General features: G+C 42.5%; 1 long non-coding RNA gene across 1 annotated transcript; it reads left to right on the top strand.

Annotated features, from left to right (window-relative positions):
* Window positions 1–476: 476 nt before the first annotated feature.
* LOC146433017 (uncharacterized) lies at window positions 477–23977 on the top strand. Its single transcript, XR_014853974.1, has 4 exons — window positions 477–747; window positions 13817–13870; window positions 20856–20929; window positions 23467–23977. It is a non-coding gene; the product is annotated as an uncharacterized LOC146433017 (long non-coding RNA).
* The last annotated feature ends 2802 nt before the right edge of the window (window positions 23978–26779 follow it).

A 26779-nucleotide genomic window follows, 5' to 3' on the forward strand; every position in this document is an offset into this window, starting at 1 on the left:
CAGTGTGCTCAGCCCTCAGTGTGCTCAGCCCTCAGCGTGCCCAGCCCTCAGTGTGCCCAGCCCTCAGCGTGCTCAGCCCTCAGCGTGCCCAGCCCTCAGTGTGCTCAGCCCTCAGCGTGCCCAGCCCTCAGTGTGCTCAGCCCTCAGTGTGCTCAGCCCTCAGCGTGCCTAGCCCTCAGTGCAGCGCCCACACCTGGGCTGTGCTCCGATTGGCCCTTCGTTCCCACCCTGCACGGTGATTGGCCTTTTGTTCCCGCGCCGAGCGGCGATTGGTCCGACATTCCCGCTCTGAGCAGTGATTGACCCTTCGTTCCCGCTCTGAGCGGTGATTGGCCCTTCATTCCCGCTCTGAGCGGTGATTGGCTCTCTCCGCCGCCCTGGGGAAGGCTGGGCGCGAGGCGGGAGAGCAGGCCGTGAGGGGAGCCAAGATGGCGGCAGGCCGTGAGGGGAGCCAAGATGGCGGCAGGCCGTGAGGGGAGCCAAGATGGCGGCAGGCCGTGAGGGGAGCGTGTCCCACACGGAATGAGCCATGACACTGCGGTGTGAATCACCCTGAGCTCCCATGAGCCTGACCTGCTCCTGCAGCCTGTGCAGTTCACCCCACATAAGCATGGCTGCAGCTCTTGTTCTCCTCTAAAAGCACCTTTGTTTTCAGGCTGTGCACTGCTTCAGAGCAAGGCATGCCAGCTCCCATTGCCACAAAACTGTCACAAAAAGCAGATTAGCTGTGAGGATACTCCCCTCCAGGTAAGTGAAAATTCTGTGTGTCCCCTGTAGTCTGATGTACCAAAAAATAACAGGGTTGTAATAACACAACTGAAAAGCTGACTAAATAATTAAATTTATCTCAGCAGTCGTGCTATATTTCCAGTGTCATACAACATATTTATTGCTTCTACTTCAGAGTGCAATAATTGATGAATTTTAAAGTTTATTTATTTAAACATTATAACCACGGACACAGAAAATTTACACATTCTGCACTTTCTCTTTTTTAAATTGTCCTTCCCTAGCACAGTGTTGCAGTGTTTATGCTGTAAATGCTCCAGGAAACTATCCACACTTAGAGGAAAAATGACTTAAGGATTGCTTCGAAACACAAAAACTCACAACCAATACAAGCCGTCCTGGGAGTGTAACACCTGTGCATTTGTCAGCCACCTTTAGCGCTTCATTTACATATTTGCTGTGGATCTTGCACAACAAAATGTAAAAACTGCGTTGGATTATGACCTGTTGTATTTGTAACATTAATTAGCACCATTTAATTACTAGAAGAAAATTATCCCCCTCTCAAAACCTCACCTCTTAGAAAAGTTTATGCAGGGGTTCTAAAGCACATGGCAAAGATTTTTATCCTTTAAGTATGAATGCCTTCATATAATCTGAATAGTTTTCAGGGAAGGTTTTAATTGCACACTGATAACAGGGAGTCTTTGTGGCAATACTATTCATTGGATCATAATCAAAAAGCAAAGGAATAGAATTCAGAGACCAACTTCCTCCTTGCTGTGTTCCCTCTGGTGCTTTTAGGGTAATTATGACGCATTTCTGCATTCCAGAATTTAGGGAGAAGAAGATGGGGGAGGGAAACAGAATCCTTTGGTAGTTTTGACTCTCAAGAAATGCGTTTTTATTCACAGAGAGGTTTGGCCCCATTACTATTCAAAAACTGAACAATACCCAGCTCAGCAGCTGGAATGAACCTGGGGTTCTGGGGTACTGGATCTGTGCAGAGGGATGTGGGGTCATGTGTGTCTGAAATGGCCATGCTGATTATTATTTTCAGCTTTGTGACTGTGGTTCAGTAACAAAATACGTGCTGAAGTCAAGGTGCATTGCCACCCAAAGACTTGCAATTCCCACTAGTGGCCTACAGAGCACTGGGGATTTCGAATGACTTAAAATTTGTCTTCTTTTTGAGGCTTCTGAACCATGGGAGATAAGCTGATCTGTTGTTTCAGATTGATGGTGAGATACTAAAAAAGGCACTGTTTAGGCTGGCAGCTTTATAAATGGCTGTAGCAATGGTTAATCTGACTCTCCCATCCTGCACTGGTAGAAACTGGTACTGGTACTGAATGCTGCTGAATGTCTTCTGGCCTTGGGTATTGTGGACAGTTTTTTTGATCTAGCAAATTTGCCGTGTTTCTGTAGATAAAGTTTTTTCTGAGTTCATTCCATTCTCAAGCCTGTTTTACCCATCCTTGATCTGATCTATTGTTATCCAGGTTCAGAATTAGTTTTAAGCATCATTACATACCCAAGAATGAGACATGAGGAGTGGGCAGGGGACCTTTCCTTAGAGCTGGGGATCCCTCCAGCAGGAGCTGGCCCTGGTCAATGAAGAGTCAGATCTTTTGCTCATTTGTACCAGAGCCCTCAGGCTGTCAGACACTGAGCATCCTTTCATCCTTCTGACTTCAAAGTGCTGCTCAGAACTGGGCAGAAAAGGGCTTTGAGTTACATCTGCAGTTGAAGCGGATCTATTAGGCTGCCCTGCCTTGTCTTTTCAAAGCATGTTGTTCCTAACTTTACAGCAAACGGATGTGTTCAGGTAGAGCATGGTCTTGTGGAATTATTGCAGCTCTTTTTAGCTGTCTATAAATGTACCTTCCTGGAATTTCATTTGAGAGGTAAATCAAATACTACCTCATCTCCTGCTACACAGAGTTGAAAAATATTCAAGGTTATCAAAGTATTGGAAGTGAATAGTTTTATTACAAAGTTGGCCTTAGGATTTTTGACATGGCCTGCAGATTTCATCCTCTTTATCTCAAGGAGCTGAGAAAATTGTGATCAAAAGCCAAAGCTGGAGTTGTGTTCTGGCGGTACAGCTACCTCACTGACAAAAGATTGTCAGAGTTAAAAGCATGATCTACTTTGCTGTGAGTTAAAAGTCCTGCTGGTAGAACTGTTGCTGTGAGAGAAGGGCAGCTCTGATTAGAGGTGTCAGGGGTTTGGCCATGGAGACCCAGCCCAGTGCATGTTGCAGATCTGGGACTGAACCAGTGTTCCCCACCATGGACCCTCATGCTTACAGCAAGTAAGACACATGAAGGCTAACATCCAAATTGCAAGCACTAGCCAGCTGAGTATTCCAGGCTGGAATATTCTGGGGGAAATACAGTGTTTCTGTGTAAGCTGGTAAAAGTGTAAGGCAGCCTTGCTGTCTGAGGTGGAAGTGAGGTGTGTGATGGTCTGGGTTCTGTCTCACAGGGAGCAGCCCCTCTTGGGTTTCATCTGTGAGAGTCCTCAAGAATATGTGATAGAGGAAAATTGCAGTTAGTCAGGGTTGATCTCAGTGGTGTCAGGAAAGGAAGTGCCTTACAATGCAGCAGGACTTGGGTTCTTTAAAAACCCTGTAAAATAACATTTTTGGAATTTCAGCTGCCTGGTGGGGATACCAATTAACCCCAGACACACAGTGGCTACAATCGGTGGCTGTTCACTGGCAACAAATCAGCTGTAGGCAGGCTTGAGGTCTAGGAAAGTATTCAAGAATTCCCGAAGCCAACAGTGAAGAAAAAAAAGGAGGAAAGACAATCTAGGATCTCTTACTTACAGGAAATTGGGAAAAGCATACATCTCACTGAAGCCAGGAAGCATGCATGCACATGTATGTTCTTCCTGATAAAATTTCTTAGCGTTCCCAGTCCATGAGAAGTTCTGAGAAACATCAGTTTGACTCCAGACTCAGTTTCTCTCAAGCAAAAAAATGCTGCTTTTCTGCCAGGTGTGTGACCAGTCACACCAGGAGCTAAGAAGGGAAGTTCCTGCTGGTGATTGATCAGTGTTGCCATCACTGACCCGGCTCAGTCTAAAGCTGTGCTCAGAGGGAGCCAATGGCAGCACCGTGTTCTGGGCAGGAGGTTTTGCTCTGAAAGGAAATATTTGCACCTTTACATTGAAGCAGCTCCTTCGCAAAATCTCAGCCTCTGTGTATTAAGGATTATAAGGTTCCATGTCCAAAACATAAATCTTTTGTTGTTTTTACCAGAGGTGATTTTTTTTCCTTTGGAGGCTTTGCAGGTCTCCATGAGATTCCAAGTTCCCTCTGAATGTTGGAGCTGTTTCACAGGGGTTGCTAAGGTGATTTGGTGGGAAGGAAATGCACTGGTAATTTGCTGTTAAGTTGTTTACAGGAGAATGTGAATAAAATTTTACCACCTGAGCAAGGCAAGTGTCTGAGATTATTCCAGAAAGGCTTCAGTAGAGAAGAAAATAACTGTACAAATGCCCGATTTGTCACCTCCAAGGATGATAAAAGCTGATGTCTGCAGGGTAGAGGCACCTTTTCATTGTTTCAAGCAGAGTGTGAAACATTTTCATTTTGCTCTCTTTACCTTGATTTTTAAAATGTATTTCCATATGTGGAAATACATTTGTCAAGTGTTTATTGGGGGATATTTAGTGTTCCAAAGTAGATATTTACACTGAGTCATCACAAATAGCTTTCAGGCTATGAGCAAATCCTGCTGCCCCCATGCAGCTTTCCTCCCAGGAAAACAAGAAAGCATGACCAGTCTTTGGTGGGGGAGAAAATGCTTCCTGACTCCAAATATCAAGGCTGCCTCATCCCTAGTATACAGTAATTCCAGGTGGGGTACCAGCACATGCTCAACATCCTGCCTTTTCCAGTGTTCAGTCTGTCATATTTTAGAAGGAAATAAAATTATGACTCATGGGGAAGAAGGTTTGAAGAACACATAGACTTAAAGCCTAGAGCCAATGCAATGGAGATCTCAGGTGTGTAAATTCTAGAGAGGAGCTGTGGCAGGAAAAGCTGTTTGCCACTGTAGCATTTTGATTTTACCTGCATTCTTCATTTTCTTTCCGTAAAATAATTCTTTTGGGAGGAACCGACAGCAGATGATTAGGTGTGGTTCTTCATCTGGGATTTCTGACGTGGCAGAAGGATACAGGTGATTTAGCTGTGTAGAGCTTCTGACTTAACCTGTAAAAAAACTGCTGGAGAATTGTGGATCAATTTTTCCACATATTTGAGGAGCAGCTCGAGAGGTGGCTGGAGGTGTGGGGTTTGCAGCCCTGTGCTCTGACCGCCAGCTCGTTAAAGCCAAAGGGACTGGACATTGAATGGACTCTGTCTGGGCTCTTGTCAGGGTGTGTGATCACATGGTTTGGTTTGTAACACATGTTAGGTTTTAGTAACCCAGAAGGCCTGACTCCAAGAAGAAACACTCAAAATAAACACCATGAAATATTTACTGCCTTCTGCACAGTGAGTCTGAGCCATCTGAAAACCTGTCAGAATTCAGACATTGCTGAATTTCCTAAGTCTGCCCTGCATTTACCTTATTTGCAGTGTCTGTAATTAAAGTGCATTTCCAAATCTTCTGAATTCCTCTACTCTATTTAGTTTCATATTCTCTTAATTTGTCTTTCTCTATTCCTCTTACTTTTAATAACAACTTTGAAAGCATTCCCATGTCTAAGCCTTGACTTTCCAGACATCAGATTGATTTCCCCCAATGTTCTGGGCACAATGGTGATATTTAGAATTTTAATAAAGAGGTGAAGAAAGGGAAAAATAACTCAGTACTTTTCTGATAAGGAATGCAGATGCTGTGACTTTGCAGGTGAGGTATTAGTAAGCCCTTTGCTGAAGCAATAAGATTCCTTTGTATCTTTTTGTGCAAGTCCTTGCTAAGGAGACATTCAAAGAGAGCAAGGGAAAACTTTATGATTACTAAGATTTCCTTTTTGTTCTTCCAAGCAGAAGAAGCTTTTGTCAGTTTTTTTCTGATATAAAAATAAAAAGCTTCACATCTTGCATTCTGAGAGTTTCTGTAGGTGTTGTAGGAGCATGTCGGGTGAAAGAAAAGCTGCTTTAGACAACTGCTGTGGCAGTCGGACTCTAGAGCAGAGGGGGATGGCTTTGGAAAATGACTGGCATTTGTGTAAATAGCAAAACTCTAATTTCTTCACTGAACAAAAGTCCTCCCGAGAAAAGCTTCTTCCAAATTTTAGGCATTTGAATGAAAAACAGTCTAAAAATTCAAATGTTACTTGGCAAGTTCCATTTGTATTTTGCAGAGAGCTCGTGCTAGCTCTCTGCATACACACAGGTCTCATTCTGAAGGTAATTTAGCTTTTTTCTCACATAGTGACTAAAAAAGCAGAAATTAACTCCATCTGTTTTCACCAGAAAAGGCAACATAAATGAGATTTCAAAGGTGCCAAAATGAGATTCAGAGGAGTTTTCCATTGGTTTTACCTGGTTCCAGGACACTGCTGCTCCAGTCTTGCCAAAGATATCACTGGAAATGTTTTATTGATAAAAATAGTCCCGTCTTGCATGTGTTGTTCCAAGGACATGCCTGCCATTTTCTAGCACTGCTCTGAATTTGAATTATAAAGAGCAGCACAAAAACAAAGCTGATAGGAAACAAGTTCCTTAAAGAACAACAATTCCTTATCCACTGCACGCTGATTTTGGGATGTGTTTTTTAGTTTGTTTGTTGGCTTTAAACATGAATTATTCTGGTTTCTCCTTTAAAATAAAGAGTTTTGCTATGGTGAAGCAAAGAGCAGAAGCAGAGTGTGGTGTGGGCAGGCGTGTGGCAGTGAGTGCTGCACAGGGCAGCCCACAGTCCTTGGGCAGGAGCAGGGTTGGAATGCTGCCATGGGGACAGAAGGCAGCACAGGTCAAGTCCTGCAGGGACAGAAATCCTTCCCTTTCCTCCTTTCACAATTCCTGAAAGTTGTACTGAAGTTGTAATGAAATTGTAATGAAATCACACTGCTCTGTTCCAATGAAACAACACCCCAATCCTGTTCATTGCGTAATTTAAACATCATCATTTTCACAGGCTATTGTTTCAACTACTGGTTTTCATTCTGATTTTTGTGTCCTGATATGCTATTAAAAGAAATCATGCAAATTAGCTAAGAATAGCAAGCTAAATTAGCAGGAGACTTTGATTTATCATAGAGAAATTGAAAGTGCCAATGTAATTTTCTTTTTCAGATCCACTTATTACAAACCTGTCTTTTAGGAAGCCTTTGATTAAATCAGATTAGAAAGGTTATTAAAGCTGTCAGATTTCCTGAGAAAATGCTCTATACCATATTCTTGATAAGAATTTTTGAATATGCTATTGATACAATAAAATAATTTTCATCCTTTTTGATATAATCAGAAGTTTATGTATCAGTCAGCCATTAGTAAATGGTGCTCAACAATGCATTCAGACTGTTCAGAATCCTGCAGGGCTCATCTTCCTGGTGCAGGACAATAAATACTGTTGTCAAAGAACAGAGTAATCCAGAAATTCCAGCTGCATGCTGGAGGAATTTGGGTTAAGGAGTAGATGTGGGGGAGCTTTCCTGTCTCCTAATGCACTTGTATAGCTGAAGTAGAAGCAGATTAATGGGGCCGACACTCCAGTGCTCTCAATTCTGTTTGTGTGTTAGTGGAATGTGGAAGCAGTGTGTAGATGCACACTGGAATTTCTGAAGGATGGGGGTTACCATGGATACACTCAAACGACCAGACTGGTGTGAATGCAAAGCTCTAATTTTTCTCTAGTTGCAGGAGGATTTGTTCTGATAAGAAACTTGTGCTGCCACTGCTTCTCCTCCCCCTCCCACTTGTTGCTGAACAGTACAATTCTTGGATGCTATTTGTGATGCTGAGGGACAATTCTGATCATGTTGCTCTACATCTACTGCCCAGGGCTCGGATTCTCACACACCAGGGACACTTCCCCTAAATGTTATTTCAAATGAAGGATAGAACTAATTAATTTTCGGTGCTGCAAATTCTTAATGTTGTGAGAACCCTTCCTGTTTTCAGACTGTGAGTGTATATGAGTGTGCCTGTCCTTCCACTGCGGGGGGAGAGGTGTTTGTGGTGAAAAAAAAATCTCTGTAGAGCAGATAATGGGGATAGAAATAAGCTAGAGGGGGAAATACCAGAAAGCTTGTTGAGTTCATGGCTAGTGTGTATTTCGTGAGAGTGGGAGTCCCAAAGGGGCTTGACAGGAGGAAATACTTCTTTGGAATGTGCAGAGAATTGGTATTGTGAGCAAAAGGGCTTCTGAAGTTGTGTAGGAAGAGGACTGAGTCTCTGAACTCCTGCTGTAATTCTGAAAACTTGTCCTGTCCTCGCTGCTTGCCTTGCTCTTGTGTAAACTGCAGCGCCGAGGAAGGGTGAGAAGGGCTCTCGTCTCTTCCTGTTCTTCTGTTCTCAGCTCAGCTGCTGAATTCCCTAAGAGCACAATGTACAGTCACACGTGACTGACGCTGGGACAAGGCGAAGGTGTGCTGGAGAAGCCGCGGCTGACATTGCCAGCAGCAGGCAGCTCCCAGCACGGGTGGGGCTGCCCCACTTCGGCCTTTGCTCTTGCTGTGACAGAGCAGTCCTGTTGGTGACAGCATCGCTGGGAGCAGCCACGTGCCCAGATCCTGCAATGTCCTGTGGCCCCTGGCACAAGCAGTGTCTGTGTCAAACAGATCGCGGCGTTTGCATTTCGTGGGGCAACCATCTCTTCATTTATATCGTGTTTCAGTGATAGAAGTACTGACGTCTGAATTGAATAATTGACTTCAAACAGTGTAACACATGAAAGAGAGTTACTAAAGTACACTGGCTGATGTTGATAGTGTTGCTGCTTCTGGAAGTATTTCTTCTTGACCCAGCAAAAGGTTGCTGAAGTCCTGCCGTTCCTCACCATATTTATGGATATCTCTTAGTTCAGTTGATACTAACTTGGCTGCTGTACACCAAATAGCCAGCTCCTTATGCTTTAGATCTCTGCCATTGGCCTGTGAGTCTGTACTCCTTAAAACATAAATAACATAAATAACATAAATAACATAACAGAAGTAGTTCAGATGGTGGAAGACCTGTATAAGTGTGAGCCCTCATGGGGAGAACACAGGAAAAGCCCTGTGCCCATTCGTATCCCTGCCAAGGAGATGGTATTAACATTATTTCAAATGTAACACAGACAGAGTTGGAATGTCTCCCCTGGTAAATGCCTTTGGGAGGATGCTGCTATGAAATATATTCTTGAGCAGTGGATTGGTTATTATGGAAAATATTTTTCCATAAGGATCCATAATTTTAGAAAGCACTATCCCTGAGAATAATAATGCGCCATGGTTGGTAAATGATTTCCTTTTAACCCTCAGTATTCAGCTCTTGTTTTGTGAAATTACAGAAACTTCCAGTTAATTTTCCCCCTTCAGACCCCAACTAGATCCAAATGGAGAGCTTGATTAACGTGCTGAAAAGTGCATTAATGTGCACTTAGGATCAATGCTTCTTTGTAAGCTGTGAGTGAAAATAGATGAGTGTTGCTGTTTCCCCCTTTCATTAATGAGCTGTTTTTCTTGGTCTCTATGCTGCAGGACTCAGGTGGAGCTGTTTGTCATTTCTGTGCTCATCAGAGCTGCTGGGTACAACGGGAATGTGTGATTAAGGACAGGCTAAATACCTGAGTAGGAGCAATGTGACTGCACCCAACCCGGCTTGTGGCAGTCCTTGTTTGTAAGGCTGCTGTCAGTTTTTACAGGTTTTAGGGACTTGCATATTCAACTCTGAAAAATCACTGAAAATAGCTGAATGTTCCAGATGAAATTATAATAAAGCCTAGAGCATCAGTTTACAGAATCAGCTGCCTATGAAGACTCCTCTGACAGACTTCTAGCTATTAGCTTCTAGCTACAGCTCTAAACCCAGATATTTTTATCCATTTTGTAATGTTTTGGATTGTCTCACTTCCACAAAATTTCCCTCTTGGAAATTCACTGAGTGTGAAGCTCAATAGTAATTAACAGCAACTTACTCACCAGATAATTCTTGGACTTCTTCAAAGTATTTTCTTCTACCAGTTTCTCTTGAAACTCTGCAATTTTTTATGACCTTGTGGAATGTGCAACCTGCACATTTTTTCTGGGTTTGCAAAAAAATGTGTTTGCAGTGGGACTGAGGACCAGATTTTTTTAATGGCTTTAAATTTACTGCAAAACTTTAAATTCCAGAGCACAAAAAAGTGAATTAGTCTTTCAGTTCTCTACTTAAGTGGTGATAAGTTTCTAGATTGCGATTTTGGAGAAAAAAGGAAAATTTGAAATGTGCAAGACCAGCCTTGTATTGAATCCCTAATAAGAACGGATTGCTCTTTGCATAGATCCCACTGCCTGAGTAGATCACTGCACAAGTATTTTACAGTGGAAAAGCTCAGCTGGGAGGATATAAATTGTGAATGGACAAGCATTCACCATGGTACATCCAGGTGATGCTGACAGCCTGGCAGTGGCACATACTGGAAAGATCTTGGGTTTAAAAAATAGGTGTGTATAGCTTTTGCCATGTTTTCACAGGATAGTTGTGTCTATTTACCCAAATAGATACTGAGAACCAAAATCTTTCCATTCCAAGGACCTGTGGCCAAAGCAGCCCAGAGGTCCTGAATACCGTGATTTAATTGATTTCCCTCTTGCTTCTGATTCCTGGCAACTCACTCATCTCCTGGGCTGTGCTGTGTGGTTGTTGTTATGACAACTGTGCAGTTTGCTCCTTGCATTGCTTTACCTCTTGGGTGTTAATATCTGGGATGCCTTGGGAAAAGGTGACAATCCTTATTTATTAGCTTATCCTGAACTGTGCTAGCCCTCACGCAGACACATGTCTCCAAACTGAGGAAACTCTCTTTAAGCTAGTCTTCTTAATGTGCAGTGTGAATATCTGAGAGGTCTATTAAGGCATATTGAGAAAGATGTTTAGTAGCAACTTGGGCTTTGTGTGCTTTTATGAACCAGCTATGAGACCAGAATAGATACGAGCCTATATCCATGCCCTAGCTTATCCTGCAATGGTTTCCCAGACAAGCATGCAGAGAAGCTCATTCTTCACCTACTTTATCCCAACCACTATTTCCTGGGATTTGCTGAGGGCGTTGGCTGCGTGTCACAATGCTTTAGAGCTTTCAGGCATGCTACTAGATGGAACATATATCCAGTGGGATTCTGTCTTGGGTCTTATCCTCTTCTACAGTCTTGGCTTGGAAAACATGAGGCAAAAAACACACAATAAACTTGGGGAGGTTGGCCCGTCTGACATAATGAAATTCACCTTCCTGAGCCACCAGACTTAATTAGAAGGATTTTGGCTGATGCTCAAAAAAATTGTGGTTACAGGTTCAGAACTCTTTCATTCTTGTTTTCATTGTAGGTGCAGTAGTGAGCTGCTTTCCCTCTGCCCCATGTCCAGCAGGCAAGGTAGGGCTGCTCTGCTGTAGCCTTGCCTATGAACACACAAAGAGAACAGGAGGGAGAAGGGCTGACAAGAGGAAGGGCTGAGAGACAGAGAGAATTCTTTTCTAGGAAGGGATTTTTATTAGATCTCAAGATTGCATAAAAAAAAAAAATGGTGTCATGTTCTTCTGTAAGAGGATGAGACACATCCCAGAATGATCCTTGAGCGGTTTCCAGACTCACAGCACAAGTCAGCATCTGTTGGAACTGTTCTCTGCTCACATCCTGGGCTCTTAGAGCCAGGAGCTGAACCCCAGGCAGGGTGGTTACACAACATAATGCTGAACCTCCTGGCAGAGAGGGTTGATCTTACAAGATAGCAAATACATTTTAGAGCTCTGAATACCTTTCTAAAAAGAATTGAAATAAGCAATTGTTGTTGTTTAACAATGCAAAAAGGAAACAGGTTGTTAAATATTTGCATTAGGTGCAAACCTAGTGCTACTCCATTCCAAAAAAGCTCTTACACTCTGTCATTTACTCTGTAGGCCAGAGTAAATGCCTCTCAGTAGCAATTCTGAGGTCTGATGAATCACCATCCAAAGAATTAGAAAGTGTCATGATCTGATCATGATCCTAACAAGCCATTATATATCTGCAAACAAAAGAAGAAACCACAGAAGTATTATCCTGGAATGTTTTTCAGATGAAAGATATTGCTGTTTTCTTGAACACAAATTATTACAGATTCTGAAGCAATAAAGAAGAAATTAATTGGTTTTGTAATCTTTTTGTTTTTCTCTGTCAATTAAAATTTGTTCCACTGTATGGCTCAGTGTCTAACTAATTACTTTTCTTGTTGGGATAAGAAAAGAATCAGTACAGAGAATATGGAAAGAAGTACAATGCAGTTCCATCTATTCTGATTCTGAGATCCTTTCCTGAATCCCAGGGAAAGTGAGGAGATCCTTTTTCCACCTTTGTTCCTGATTTCAGGGCCTTTTAATTCTGCAAAATTAAAATGAACTATTTTTCATAGCTTTTGTAGTCTCAGAGCCATGTTCTTGTCAAAACCTGAACTCTTACAGCTTCCAAGGGATGCCTCAACAGTGAAGGGAAGATGTTCAAAGTTGGCTCTTCTAAAACTGATCTGGATAACAAGAACAAAACCATTGATCTCATCCTGATTTTTGTTTCTATTTTGTCTGTTTCCCCCCTTCCTCTGCGGATGTATAAAGTCATACATGATTTTGGGACATCAGAAGCTGAAAATTCATGTGAATTTACAATTAGCCAGTTGTGGAGATCAAAATTTAACAGGAGATGAAATAATTTGTGCTCCTATGAGTACATATGGCTTGTTTCTCACTTCTCAGCCACTGTAAACTCTTTGCGGAGATATTTTCCACTTCTCTATTTTGAATTACAGTAAAGTGGAAAATATTTGAAATATGTCTTAAATTTTCAGTGGCTCCTATTATAAGCGGAAAAAAGAGGAAATAAAACTTCTTGAGCAAGAAAGACTCTGAAGAATAGACAAGGCCTGCCACTGATTATCTTTCTTTCTGAGAACAGGACTAAATCCTTATTTCCCAGAAGACTGAAAGCCTTTTTACATGACCTTTATTTTGTGTTTTTGAAAGTCAATGGACATTATTTTTATTGAAGCCCTACTTTTCTATCTCCTTGGAAAAAAAAAGCCAAACAAAAAACCCCACCACTGGCTCTCCTTCTGCCACAGAGGAGTGCAATTGTGACATTTAAGTTTGTAAATGTGCTTAAAAGTGCAGCTACTGGACAATAGCACAGGGTTTGTATTGAACCACTGGGTTGAAAATGTATGAGAGAACAGTGTGTGCTGCAGGAGAGATTGGTACATGAGGCAGATTGTGGCTTGCAATCAAACATTGAATCAAAAAAGGAATTTGATACGAAAAAGAATAAATTTGTGTGTACAAAGCATAAATCTGAATGTAATCCCAGCTCATTGCAGATGTACTGTTACTGACTGTTCAAAACTGGGAAATGTGCATTTGAAAGTGATGATTGGATTTGGTATAAACTGTTTATGAATTGCTCGACTTATTTTATAATAAAATCAATTTAACCTCATAGTGCACAATGTTAAGATAGTCATTTTCAAAGAGAAAAAGCTGCTCTCTTTGCCTTTGCATCTTCTCAGATTGTTGAGGATCTGTAGCTATGGTTCCATGTGCCCTTCTCTGCAGTCTGTCTGAAGCCATTGGGTGCTCCAAATGGTGTAGGGATTGATTCAGTATGAAACTATTTTGGAGGTTAAAATTAGGGAGAACTGAAATCACTGTGAAGCAGGAGAAGCAGAAAGATTGAGGGCCAATGTTGCCTTCCTAGCTGTAAGGGATTCCAGACGTCACTCTGGCAGATTTCCTGAAAGCTGCTCCCAGATCCTGAAAGGAACAACAAAACTAGCATAAACTGGTTTACCATTACCTTAGGGAATGCAGTGACCCCCTCAGCCACAGCCCACCTGCCTGCTGAGTGCCCTCAGTCTGGCCTTGCAAGAACCTTATTTTTCTGCTTACTTACAAACTGCATTGATTGTGTTTTGCAGGTTCACCTGTCACTCAGAAGATCCATTGTATCCAGTTCTCCTCTGGGTTTGGAGGTAAGGGTGCAGTTTCTGACTCTGTGTGGGAGAAATCAAACCTACGTGGAGTTTATTTAATGAACACGAGAAGTTTCCTGTTGAGTAACTCAGTGTTAACAAACAGTTGCTAAACCTCATTTCTAAGCTCTGTATTCCAAACATCCTGTGATTCAGGTGAGAAAGACTTTGTTGTATCTTCTTCCTTGTTCATGGAATTTCTGAGCTTCACATATTTAATATCCTAATCATGTGAAGGAAGGATAATAAAACCCCACCTTCCAATACTGACTGTGTATTAAATTAGAGAAATTAAAGGAATATGATAGTTGTGTAGTAAAAAAATTTAAAGAATATGCTATGCAGGAGCCTTGGAGAGATGAAAAGTCATGTTATTTTTAGCCACATATGGATGACCAGTAAGGCAAAATATGGGACATTTCCCTTGCTAACATCATGTTTTGGAAAAACCTGAGCAACCTGCAAGAAATTAGGAGGAAATCCTTAAAACTGAGGTGGATTTGGCTGGTGGGTCAACTGCAATTTAGTCTGGGCTCTGGGAAAGTGATAGATGAGATTAGAAAGTTTTCTGATGCATTTATGAATGCAAAAGTTGGAATGTGAATGGGGGAAACATAAACTTTGGCTTTCCCAGTTCCAGAGTTGCAGCCCGTGTGCTGGATGTGTGAGGATGTCCTGAGCAGTTGAGATGAACCTTGTGTCCTCCATAGCTGGGATTTCCAAGGCATCCAGCACTCAAGGAAGTTGAACAGACTCATACCAGCTTTCAGGAAGTAAATTTAAAAATAGAGTTGTGTATCTCACTGTAGCCAAATCCAAACACATTCCTCCCCAGGGAGGACAGCGTGGCATTACAGGTGATTGCAGCCACTGTCAACCTCCTAGCAATGAGCTCTTTTCTGGAGCGTTAGCTTCCAGTCCTTGTTTCAGTTTTACATTGACTGCTGAAAATGTGCAGGTGCAGAGCCCAGCCCTGAGGGGTGCTGGTTATGTTATTCTGGCAGTCTCTAGTTGTTTTCAGAATTCACAATTTGGGCAAAGGAGAATGAACAACGTCCACTAATACAATTTGAAGTATGTAGTGATGATCTATAATTAAGTCATGATCTCTTTTTAAAATGCAGACCTTATAAGAGCCTGACCTTTCAGAATTCAAAGCCTAAACTAAAAGGGATTTACAGGAGTACTTTTTAGGTAACCATTATTTAAACCTTCCACTCTGTAATTAAATTTTGTCTCCTTGCAAAGGAGAATGAACTGTTCCTGAAAAAGCTTTTCATATGGTGAGCAGTATAATTAGAGAACTAGTTCTGCAAATGTCACACAAAAATGACCTTTAATGAAGCAATATCAAATGAAAAAGCTATTAAAGCTATGCAGCTTGAAGAATAGCTAAAAGTTGAATTATTGAAGTGGGTCCTGGGCATGCTGCTGTTCAGATTCCCCATGTGGGCTCCTTCTTGTGTGTAACAGAGAAAGAATGAGAACAAGTAGTCGTGTGGTGTACTTGGCACAGGAAAGACTTTATGAAGGAAGAATTTCACTTTGTGCCACCACTGGCTGCTGAAAGATGCCAGGTTCTGTTACCTACAGGGGCTGTAAAGAAGTAGCTTCTCTTCAAGGACAACCCCAGCTGGAATGACTTCTGTTGATGTTTTGTCTCATGGATTCAAAAGTACTTCTCATAAATCAAAGCACAAGATATAACTAAAATAAAAATCACAGATGGCATGAAAAGTCATGTTATGAAAGACAGACCATATAATGACTTTCAAACTTTTCTGTTGCTCATCTCAGTTTTTCCTTTTTCACATTTATTATGTGTCTAAACAACCACCTCAGACCAAGTTGATTTTTCCTTAAAGTTTGAGTCTATGCATGTGGAAGTATTATTGACGGGAAAAAAAAAGAGACCAAATACACAAATATTTTTGTGTCATCTGCCATCTTTTCAATATTATGGCTGAAAAGCCCCGTGGCAGGGAGAATGTTACAGGGTGGTTACAGTTTGTTAAGGGTATAAGCAAATGCTGGAAGGGAGCGTGTGAGAGCCTTTCCATCACATGGTTCTGGTTTTCCTGGCCGTGCTGGTAAAGGCTGTGGTGTAGATCCATGAGGCTCCCATGTGTCCTGCACGGAAAGCAGGGAGAGCTCCCTCCTGCAGGCACTCACAGGGATGGACTGCAGTGGGCAGAGGGCACGGGGGTGTGACACTCTGCTGTGGAGCTCTGCTCACAGGAGCTTCTCTGGAAACTCTCGAGTGAAATGCTAACGACCTTTCCAAGAGAAACCAGCAATTTCTGATTCATGGTACAATGTGGGATGGAAATTTTTAGATTGCAATTTTCTTTCATTCTCTAAGAGTTTATTGGGAAAAAAGCACTGCTGCTCTGTCGGAGTCCTCAGACACTTCATGCAGGAAGTTGGCACCAAAAGTTTCTTTCACAGTGTTGATTCGTGATGATTCATACTGCAGAAGTAGATTTTTTTTTTTCCTCCAGATTTCTGCCAAATTGCACTTCTGTGCTCAGGCTCCTCTCATCTCTAACATCAGCAGGGCTTCAACTGTCTGCCCTACTGCCCAGAGGTAGTGCTGGTGTCCTTTTATTGTCTTTACAGAGAGGCGTGGTCTGTGGCTAGAGTACCACACCTGAGAAGTCTCCAGGATTTGGGGGGTGTCCTGCTCTGGCACAGATTTTCTGTGACATTCAGCGAGTCTCTTACCTCGTCTGTGCTTTACTGTCTTTATGAGCCCAGCTCTGTCAGAAGTGAGATGGTTATGCACACAAGTGCCTTGCAAGGTTTTAGGGCAGCATGTGTTGGAACTTCCACGAGGAGCCCTGGGAGGTTTCATCCTCTGTCCTTGCAGTGCCTAATGCTTTCAGGAGCTCTCAGCCACAGAGGCTTGGCTGCCTGTGAGCTGTAGAAGTACTATGGCATCAATTGAATGGTTTCCTGCAGGCTAAAATTCCTTTCTCCTGGATAAAAATCAACTACTCATATCTGATCTGCCCTCAAATCTAAGGGAAGGATTTCTGTTCCTCCCCACTGCTCAAGGTAAGGTGAACAGCGGCAGCAAGTAACAAATCCACCTTCGCTAATGTGTTTGGGACAAGGAGTTATTCACAGACCCAGGGCCTGAGTTCCTTCTACACCTTGACCAATTTTAGCAGTATCAGGAGACCATTAAAAATGATGTGACAGTAAACAGCCTCAGCCAACAAGCTCTCATGCAAAACGTGTTTCAATGATTGTGTAAGCATTAAGTGCTTTTCTCCTTAGCCATACACTCAGCTGGCAATGCTTTATTTAAACTTATTTATCTCTATTGACTTGATCCAGTAGTGTAAAAGCAAAACATTTCACTAAGGAAATAGATTTCGTTTGTTTGCTTGTTTGTTTCCTAAATGAGTAGTGGTTTTGCCTCTTCAGTCTTGTTTATTTTGAGTCAGTGAATTAGTCAAAAAAGGCTCTGCCTATAAGTGCCTGAGTTGTCCTGTTCAGATTCTTGGGTTTAGAGTCAGACAGGTGGTCCCTTCTTTTGCCAAATCCAGGCTATAAGCACTGGAATTGCATGTTTGGGGGAGGTGGCTGCCCACAAACATCTGAGCACTTCAGTCTGTCCTTGCACATTGAGCAGCACTAGCAAACAGCACCAGAGTTGGTGCAGCCAGCCTTCAGTGGCTCCCCAGCTCCTGGTTCTGACAGATGTGACTTGGTTTGCTGTGTGTTTGGGGAGTTTTGCACCCAGCTGAACAAAATACTGTGCTGACTTTAGATGGTAAGAGAGACAAGAGGCCATGGAACTGATCCCTGACTCACGGTGGTAATCTTCTCCTGTTACTTCCCTAAGCCTTTGTTTGCCGACTCCTTGAGGGTGGGCTTCTACTTTGATGTTTTATTGTCTCTCAAATCACTGGTTTTACTTTTACCACCAGTAATTTTTGGAGTGCTTTGGAGGGAGGGGGGAAGGGAGAAAAAAAGAGATGTAGTAATTATTAATGTATTTGGTTGGATTATAGTCTCAAAGCTCATTAAAAATGAGAAACCATGGCAACCTTGACAATCCCTCCTACACATATTATATCTACCTAACAATGTGCAAAGTACATTTAGTGAAGAGAAATTAAGCATAAAGAAAAGGGAAGAAAAAGCATTCACTTTTTATATTGCTATTTTTAATTCTCATCTCCTGCATACCAACACACTTGTGCTGGCAGCACTTCGAACTCTTCCACATGAAAAATAAGTAACTGATTATTGGATCTCTTCTCAGCATTGTTTTTTATTCTCCTGAGATTTCCTGTGGTGCATTTTTAGTAAAGGACAGATTTTATGGGAGGTTGGTAGCTGAAGAAAGAAAATGTTTCTCTGGACTTGTCCCCTCCTGAGCCATTAGGAGTTTGGGGCAGTCCTGCCTCTCCTTGACTCTGCAAGTCACAAGTATAAATCTAACATCAGTACTGATCATCTGCCGAAAGAAAGGTGAAAGAGCAGCTCTGTTAAGATCAGTCAAAGGATTTTAGAGAATAGTGGATCTTACATCTAATTATGCCTATTTTCTGTTTTAAAATACAGAACATTTGCATTTGAAACATAATTAAAACTGTTACAGCAGTTTGCGTGGAACAGAACATAACAGTGGTCGATAATGCAGAAGCCAGGGGGGCGTGACCTCCATCAGGCTTTCCTGATAGAGGTTTTTCATTTTCTGCATCTGCATTGATCCAAGATGTTTTGATAAAAACTTGGAATTATGACCCTGACATCACACTTAAACTGCACTGGCTTGCTCAGGAAGTTCTTCCTGTATTACAGCTCTTCAAAAGGCACACTTTCCATTAGGGTCATTCATTCCAAGCTTATCCACATTTTCTACAAAAGCATCTGAATTCAGATTTTTTTTGTTTAGTGAGACATTAGAATGAAATCCTGATGAATGAGGCCTAGAAACTGAATACTGTAAAAATGAACACCTGTCTGAGCTCTCTGACCCCCTGAATTAAGTGTTCCAGAATGGAGCTTTCAACATGACTGTGTATGGATAAAGGCCTGGGGCAGGGTGTGCACAGCCAGCTCTGGGCTGAGGCTGCTGTGGGGATGGCAGTGTGCACAGGGAAGGGCAGCAAGCAATGACTCTGTGTGCTGCAGTAGCAGCTGGAAGGTGCTCTGCACTCCAGAGTGGATGTAAACAGCTGGAAGGTTCTGCTTTCCTCCTCCTTAATCAGCTCCAGTGCCCTGACAGGACAGGATAGCTTAGAGGTGTGGGAGTTCTCCAGGAGTCAATAAATTCTGCAGAAGGAAAGATGCTGAGATTCTCTCAAAGGCATTTGAGGTCACTTGCACTGCAGGGGTGAACATTCTTTATGAAAAGGTGGGATTTACAGCTCCCAGGTAATCTGTGTGGATATGCCTACATTTTTGTAGATAAGTATGGGAGTATTCATTTACATGCACAGCAAGGGCAAAACCTTTCTTTAGCCAGCACTGGTTAGCTGACTCCTGGAATTTCCTAGTAAGAAAGGAAAGAGCTCCTGGTGCCTGGAGAACTCTCTCCAACGAGGATGTATCAGACAGCACTCTGTGTGGGAGTACTGAGTGTGTTCACAGTACATGCAGTTCCAAACTGAAATAGCACGTTTAGCACCCTGGAGACTGCCTGGGGACACTGATGCTTTCTGTGCTTTCTTTGCAGGGAACAATAATATTATTTGCTTCAGCAGAAGGCTGGTTTTATATTGAGGTGGTGAACAACACCTGGGGCTAAAGGAACCTATAGGTTAGCATAGCCACAGGCTCTGAGAGGATGTAAAAATGGGTTAGAGAGCTGCTGAGGAACTATTTTCCCAAATGCTATGCATTGGGTGTTAAGAATCCCAAGTCCAAGGTTAATTAATTTTATTTATCTAATGTACCATATGCATGCTGTGCTCATGGCAACAGTGTATGAAATTTAAGGGTACATTAAAAGGCAGTTTAGCAACAGGGAGCTGAGCATTAATGACCTGCTCCCCCTCGTTCAGGCTATTACAGCACCTGGGTTTTAGTGGCATAAAACCCACAAAGGGATAGAAACTGAAGAGATTTTACCTCTGGATGAATTCATAAAATCTGATCATTATTGCTTCCTAATTTTTTTTTTTTTTTTTTTAGCAAAAGTCACTATTGCTTTAGCAAAAGTCGCTGTGGCTTTTCAAAGAAGGATGAATTCTGCTGGTTTTCCTGCCAGCTTCTTAGGAATGGCATGTTCTGATCCTTTGCTGAGAGAATAATACTGAAATTAAAAGGGTTGGCTGTAACCGGAACAATGAGGAAAAAGGGATGGCCTATTTGCAATAATAATATTAGAGAATAAGCGTACTGCTGTTCCAGTGTGCATGTAGGCGATTAGCACCAGTATTTGGATTGGTTTGAGAGACAGTGGCTTAGAGTGGTGACAGATACCTTACAAGAAAAGAAGAATCAAATTGCTGATGGTTGATGCAGAAGTTATGCACCTGAGAGTTACAGCCTGGAATGCTCTGCAATCTGTTTTCTACTGATTGGCCCAACTTTTTGCTTGTGTAAGCCATTATAATTCTGGTTATGATTTAACTACATAAGCCATCTTGATTTTTACATTTGAAAAATTCTTCAGCTCAGTGGCTCTGTGCAGTGAGAAATACCCCAGGCTGACTGTACCTCATTTGGGGAAGTCTTTCCAGTCCTCAGCTTTCAGCGTGTGACTTTTGGTGCTGTCCAGGAGCCACTTACTTCCCTTTTCCAAGAGCTATCACTGCTTTTTTAGCTGCTGTTTTTCCTGTGGCCTTTACTGCATTCTATATTCTGAACTGGGATTTAAATGGAGGCAATTATTTCACCTGGAATTTTACATGGCAAGTTGTTGATTTATATATCGGAATTGTAAGATTTCTTGTCTTGCTTTCCATCCTCATTACTCTTCCATTTTTCTTGGTTTTATAATCAGAGTTTTTACTTCCTATAGCAACACCAAGCTCCTTGTGTGGAAGAATGAGTTCACACAGAGTCCTGGATGGATTCCCAGGCTGCTGAAGCCAGGTAGGCTTCAAAGATTTAATTTGCCATCACAATTTTCCTCAGAATTTCTGAGGGGCCTTGGAGAGCATTTGGCTCAAATGCATACACTTAAAATTAGATGGTTTTAATTACTTAGCCTGGCAAGCCTGTTCAGTTCTAAATCGGGGATCAACCAGATCAGGTTGGTTCTCTGTGCAGTACATACTGCTGGGTGTCACAGGATGGTTAGCAGGAGGGAAACAGATAAATAATTATATAATTGTGTGGGGATAATTACAGAAGTTCATGTTTTATTAGTAACCTGTGTTCAGGATTTTCCTATGTGCATAATTACAGCAAAACACACAAGTTCTTGGCTCTCTTTTGACTGCGCTGTGTGATGTCTGGCTAATGAGCTGGCAGCAGCCCTTCTCACCTTTCAGCACACAGATAATATATGAAAACTGTAGCATGTTTTAGTCACTTAACTCTTTTTATTCACTAAATCTGCGGCAGTACAGTAGTGCATTGTAGGTGCTGGAATAACTAGGTAAGGTGTGGTTATCAAAATTACTTCATTTTCTATGTATAACTCTTACTGCTTTCAGGTATTTCAGTTTAAATGGTCAGGTTTTGAGGATGGGTTCCTTAAATATGAAGGGATTTCTGGTTTGGAGTAGTCGTGAGCTACAAGCTGGAGGACAGCTTAACCAATGAGTAGCTCTCAATGGCTTCCTGATGTTCACACTTTTTCCCTATTCTTGGTGAAAATGTTTTTTGCCTTAATGTGTACAGTCACCCCCACACTGCCCCGGGGTGGGAACTGGTTCCAGCTGATACAGAGAGAGCATGGGGTGATGTTTAGCACACCCAGGTACACATCTGAGTTTTACAGGTGAGCTAGAATGCAGATCTGCAGCTCAAACCTATGGAGAGGAGGCATTTAGCCACTGTTTCATTTGTTAGCACGTGTGTTTCTTGAGAGAACAGGAGGCGGAGTTAAGCCTTTTTTGGCCCCAAAGCCGCCTGTGTGGGGCCCGAGGCTGTGTGGTGTGTGTAGAGCCAGAGCTAAACCGAGAGCCAGAGCCAGAACCAGAGCTAAATCCAGAGCCAGAGCCAGAGCCAGAGCCAGAGCTAAACCCAGAGCCAGAGCTAAACCCAGAGCCAGAGCGCGAGAGCTGTGGCAGCCTCTCCGCCCAGTCTGTCGCTGGCCTCTGCCTGCCCTTCTCCGTCACCACCTGGCAATTACCGTGGGAAGGGGCTGTGTGCTCTCCCGGAGGCAAGATCCTCCCACCCCCAACCTCCTTTCTCCTTGTGTTTCAGGAGCACTCAGAGTTTCTCTGAAATCGCCCCTTCAGGCCCAGAAGCACTGTTCAAGGCATGCCTTTTTATTTCCTCTAGATCATGGAACTTCTCTGACACAGAATTATTATTGTGGCACATAATTATGATTGGATGTCTTCATCATATAATTGCATGATATATAATGAGCAGCAAAAGCTTATTTCCTCTGCTCTTTGAATACTGAACTTCTGAGATTAATTAAGCTGATACTGAAAATGCTTTTAATTATATATGCTGCATAAACAGCGCTATTAAGATCAGATGAGAATATTATTGCCTGAACAGTTTCAAAATTTTTTCAAATATCCACTGTGTGTTTTATACGACTGTTTGAAGAAATGTGGGGATTTTTGAGGGGAGGAAAACCTCCCCAGACAGTGGATGGGATACTGAAGGAATACCTGAATATTTGCTGAAGCAAATCAGCTACTTTGCTCTAATTGCAGTGCATAAAAGCAAGAGACTGTAAAATGAAGAGTATTTTATTTAAGTAAATAAATTCTTTCACATGTCTAATCCCTAATCTAATGTCCCTTGTAGGCAGGAAATTCATAAAGTGTGTTTCCATCCTTCCTTTCAAAGCTACAGTCACCCCAAAATCAGGCTGCTAGCAATGCCAGAAATTATACAGTCAACAGGACGTGATCAATTTTCTGTGCCATGTTTCCTGTGCAGCAGTGCCCAGCAGTGCTGGAAGCCCTGTGTGAAGGGGATTGTAACTGTGTTTGGTGATTGAGTTTGTGAGAGAAATTTTAGTTCACTGACGAAGACAGATATCTCTGCTGAAATCATTCAGGTGAAAGAAGGAATCTGAATTTCATAACCCTCAATTAAGGCATGAAAGAACAGAACAGAGATTGTGCCATGTTCGACTTTCAAGAGATATGTTATTATTTTTAAAACTATTCAGTATTCAGAGAAATGTAAATGAGACCAAAAAAAAAAAAGTTTTTGTGTTCCACACATTATTTGCTCTTGGTGGACTAAGCATTGTACACCCCCAGCTGGGATTGCTGCCTGTTACCTGCTGTGCAGTTTAACCACAGGGCCATTCAGTGTGAGCAATTATTGCACCCTTACTTCTGAGCACCCAGTGGAAGTGTGCAAAGTCGTTTGTGGGGCATTTAACATGGGTAGGAATATATAAAGTGAATAACTCACTCATAGGAGTTGCTTCTGAGCAATAGCATCCATGAGAGAATTCCATGTTGTATTTAACACATCACCTTTCATAGCTGCAGGTGCCCAGGACCTTCTGGCTGTCCTGGAGCAGCTCCCAGCCCCAGCCTGGCCAGCTGCCCCATGGCAGGGGTGTGTTTGCAAAGGGAGGCAGCTGAGAGCTTCCTGGTCACCATACCAGCTGGCCCAGTCTGTGTGCAGTGGCAGCACAAGGCTCACAAGGCAACTCTGAACTCCAGGAACAGGAGCAGTAAAGGCCAGGAGCAGCTTCCCCTTGTCACCCTCAGGGGTGGATGCAGAGCTGTCTGCTGCGGTGGGACCAAGTGGGGCACATCTGCCTCTCTTCAGGAGGAAGCTAAAAATGAAATGAGTGACATTTATTCTTCAGCTTGTTCCTACACCTTGGTTTATTGGCCTATTGTATCTTCTAACTGATGGAAGAGGAATCCTGTCAGTTGGGGTTGCTCTCAGTAGTAATCTTTTCTCCATTGACTGTCACTTTTGAAGTATCTGTGTAGTTACATCTCTCATGCCCTTTGCAGTGAGTATTTTTAGCATGCCAGCAGAACACAGGCAGAATAAACTTGGATTTTTTTTGGAATACCATTTGTTCTCTTGTGTCTTGGAAAACTTAAAAGGTTGACCAAGAATTACAGTTCTGTCAACTACGCTGCTTTGTGCTGCTGTCTTTATCCATCTGTAGAGCTCCCCATCTCTTCGACAAAGGGCACTTTAGTGTCTGTCAAGTGCTCAGGAAAATGGACTCATTTATGTTTTCTCTGTCCCTCTCACTAGTCATTTGCAACCATTTGAAATGGATGTGTATTTGCAGCAAAGAAAACTCAAATTCACTAATTGATGCACAAATATGCTCATTTACATGCAATTTTGGGGGGTTTTATAGAAATGCATCTATTTGCATAAATAAAACCTCTTTCCCAAATATTAGTGTGAACAAAAGCCGTTTTCATGGATGCCAAAAAATGGCTGAATGGAAAAGCTAATTCAGAATTTGCATAATAGTTACTAATTGTTTTTCTTGCTATTAGCCTGTCTCTGCTTAATAGGCAATATTGGCTTCTGTTGCCTTTCTGGGTGCAGCTTGCTGCAAGAATTTTGTGCTGCTGTAGAAGCTTTTATTAGTTTAACTTACCTAGTGGGCAGTTCCAGGGCCTGGTTCCACCCAGGAGCACAGCAGTGGCACTGGCAAAGGCCAGCGTGTGGCTCCTCGGCAGGAAGGTACTTTCCTCAGTGGGGGAGAACTAGGAATTTATTTATTCTCTCAAAACATTATGAGGTTTGGAGAAAATCTCAGTTTTTCTTTGGGGGAAGGAAGATGGATCTTGGTTGCAGCCACTGTCCTTGGTTGAATGTTTTGTTCTTTCCAAATGGTATTTCTAAAGCCTCAAGAGAGATTAGGGGAAACACACACAGTTTAAATTGAAAGTAAATAAATAAATCTCTGCTCAGATTGAGTATATTTTATCCATTTCCATAATTTAGAGATACAGAGAAAGATTTCACGTGTTTTTACTTGGTTTACTTGTTCTTGGTATTTATTGCATCAAGACCATTAAGTCAGACTGCACTATCAACCGTCTGCTGGAAACACAATCTGGTCTGCTGGGCAGGGATTTATTCAATAGAGAACTGTTGATTCTCCTTTTAAAGGAAGGGATTCTCCTTTTAAAGTAAACCAGATATGTTTTATCCTAGAACAGAAAGGATGATTGCTTTATTTCAAGGGTGTTTTGCTGCACCTTTGTAACTTCACTTTTAAAAACTAATTGCTTTGTTTCAGTAGAGTTGGGGATTCCAATGTGCCTGCTTGGAGCAGCAGCAGGGAGAAGGGAAGGTGGGACAAGCTGTGCTTCACCTGCAGCTTGGCCCTGTGGCAAGGGGACTGCCTGCACTCGGGATTATTTAGAGAATGCACAGGATTCAGAGGATTCAGAGGAGCAGTGCAGATTTAGGAGTTGGAGAAGTTTTGTAAAGCACAGGAGAGAGGAAAATCAAATGGCCTGTTTGGAGGATTTATTGGGAAGTGTAACTGAGATCCCTTTTTAACTCAGATTTGTCTGTCAGCATGGGACGAAGTCTGCTGTGCGCTATAGCAGTTATTAATAGAAGAATTGCATTTCCTAAAAAAAAAAGCAGAAGCAAGAGGGTTATTTTGGCTAAGTTTGTCTTCCAAAGCAAATTGCAAAGATTTGCCATTAATCTTGAGAGGATTGTTGGATTTTTATTTTAAATGCCAAATGAGAGAGGGGATCTGCTGTGTTTGTGTAAGATTTATACCAGTACATATACAGAGAGGAGAAAACAGTGTATCTGCACCTGTATACACCCTTGTCACTTAATATTCTGAAATATGATATTTAGGGATAAAATGTCATATTCAACAGGCCCTTATCCCCTTAGGTCCAGTATCACTTTGGAAAGCTGGCATTCCTTGTAACTGAATGTTCTTTCTAGAGTGCCAGTTTTGGTCACAGTGAGCTCCAGTGCCTTGGTAAGGTTTGCTCATCGCTGCTGCAGAGCAGCTCTGATGCCTGGGCTGGGAAGGGCTCTGCCTTGGGGAGGAGGTGCACTGTGCCATCACTCCTCCTGCTGCCCTACAGTCGAGGTGGAAAGCTGGCAGATGACAGCAGTCACACTGCTGGCTCTTTACCTGCATTGTCAGGATAGAGAGATCCCACTAAAGACACCTCTAGTCTCATCTCCAGCACTCAGCATTCCAGACAATTTTGGGGGTGAGAAGGACTCCTTGTAGCTTTCTTTCCCTCTCTTGCCCATACTTCCTGCTTTTCACAGCAGCAGTTGTAGAAGAATTTCAGGAAGCGAATCTATTATCAGTCTTTACAGATGTTTCTTCAACTTCTTGCCCCTTTCTGAAGCAAATGTGTTTCCTTTGAAGACGCAGTGCCCCTTTGCACGGCCCCGGTGGGAGTTCAGCATACCCCGAGCAGGGCTGTGAGCAGCCTCAGGAACACCCTGGTGAAGTTCTGCTGGGCCACGTGCTGCTGTGTTCCTGTCTGCTCAGGAAAAGTGTGACATTGTGGTTTCCTTCGTAAGAAATGTATCTCTGTTGAAAAGGAAACATACTTCCTTTTGAAAAACGGTGTCACGAAGAAAACTCAAAGCAGTGAGGCTGGAAGTGCTGTGTGTGACAAGGTCTGTGCCCTGGTGGGTCTGTGTTCCATGAGAACCATGTCACCAGCACACAGGTGACTGCACTGCCTTTCTGGGGGATGCTTTTCTCTCTCCACAGACTTCAGGATGCTTAACAAAAGACAAGGCATTAGTGGTGTCGTTCCCACTGAGCAGAGGAAGAAAAAAAGCAAGGAAGAGTTATATTTGTAGGAAAGA

This window comes from Lichenostomus cassidix, chromosome 9 (genome assembly GCF_008360975.1).
Source record: "Lichenostomus cassidix isolate B80296 chromosome 9, HeHo_3.0, whole genome shotgun sequence".
Classification (NCBI taxonomy): Eukaryota; Metazoa; Chordata; class Aves; order Passeriformes; family Meliphagidae; genus Lichenostomus; species Lichenostomus cassidix.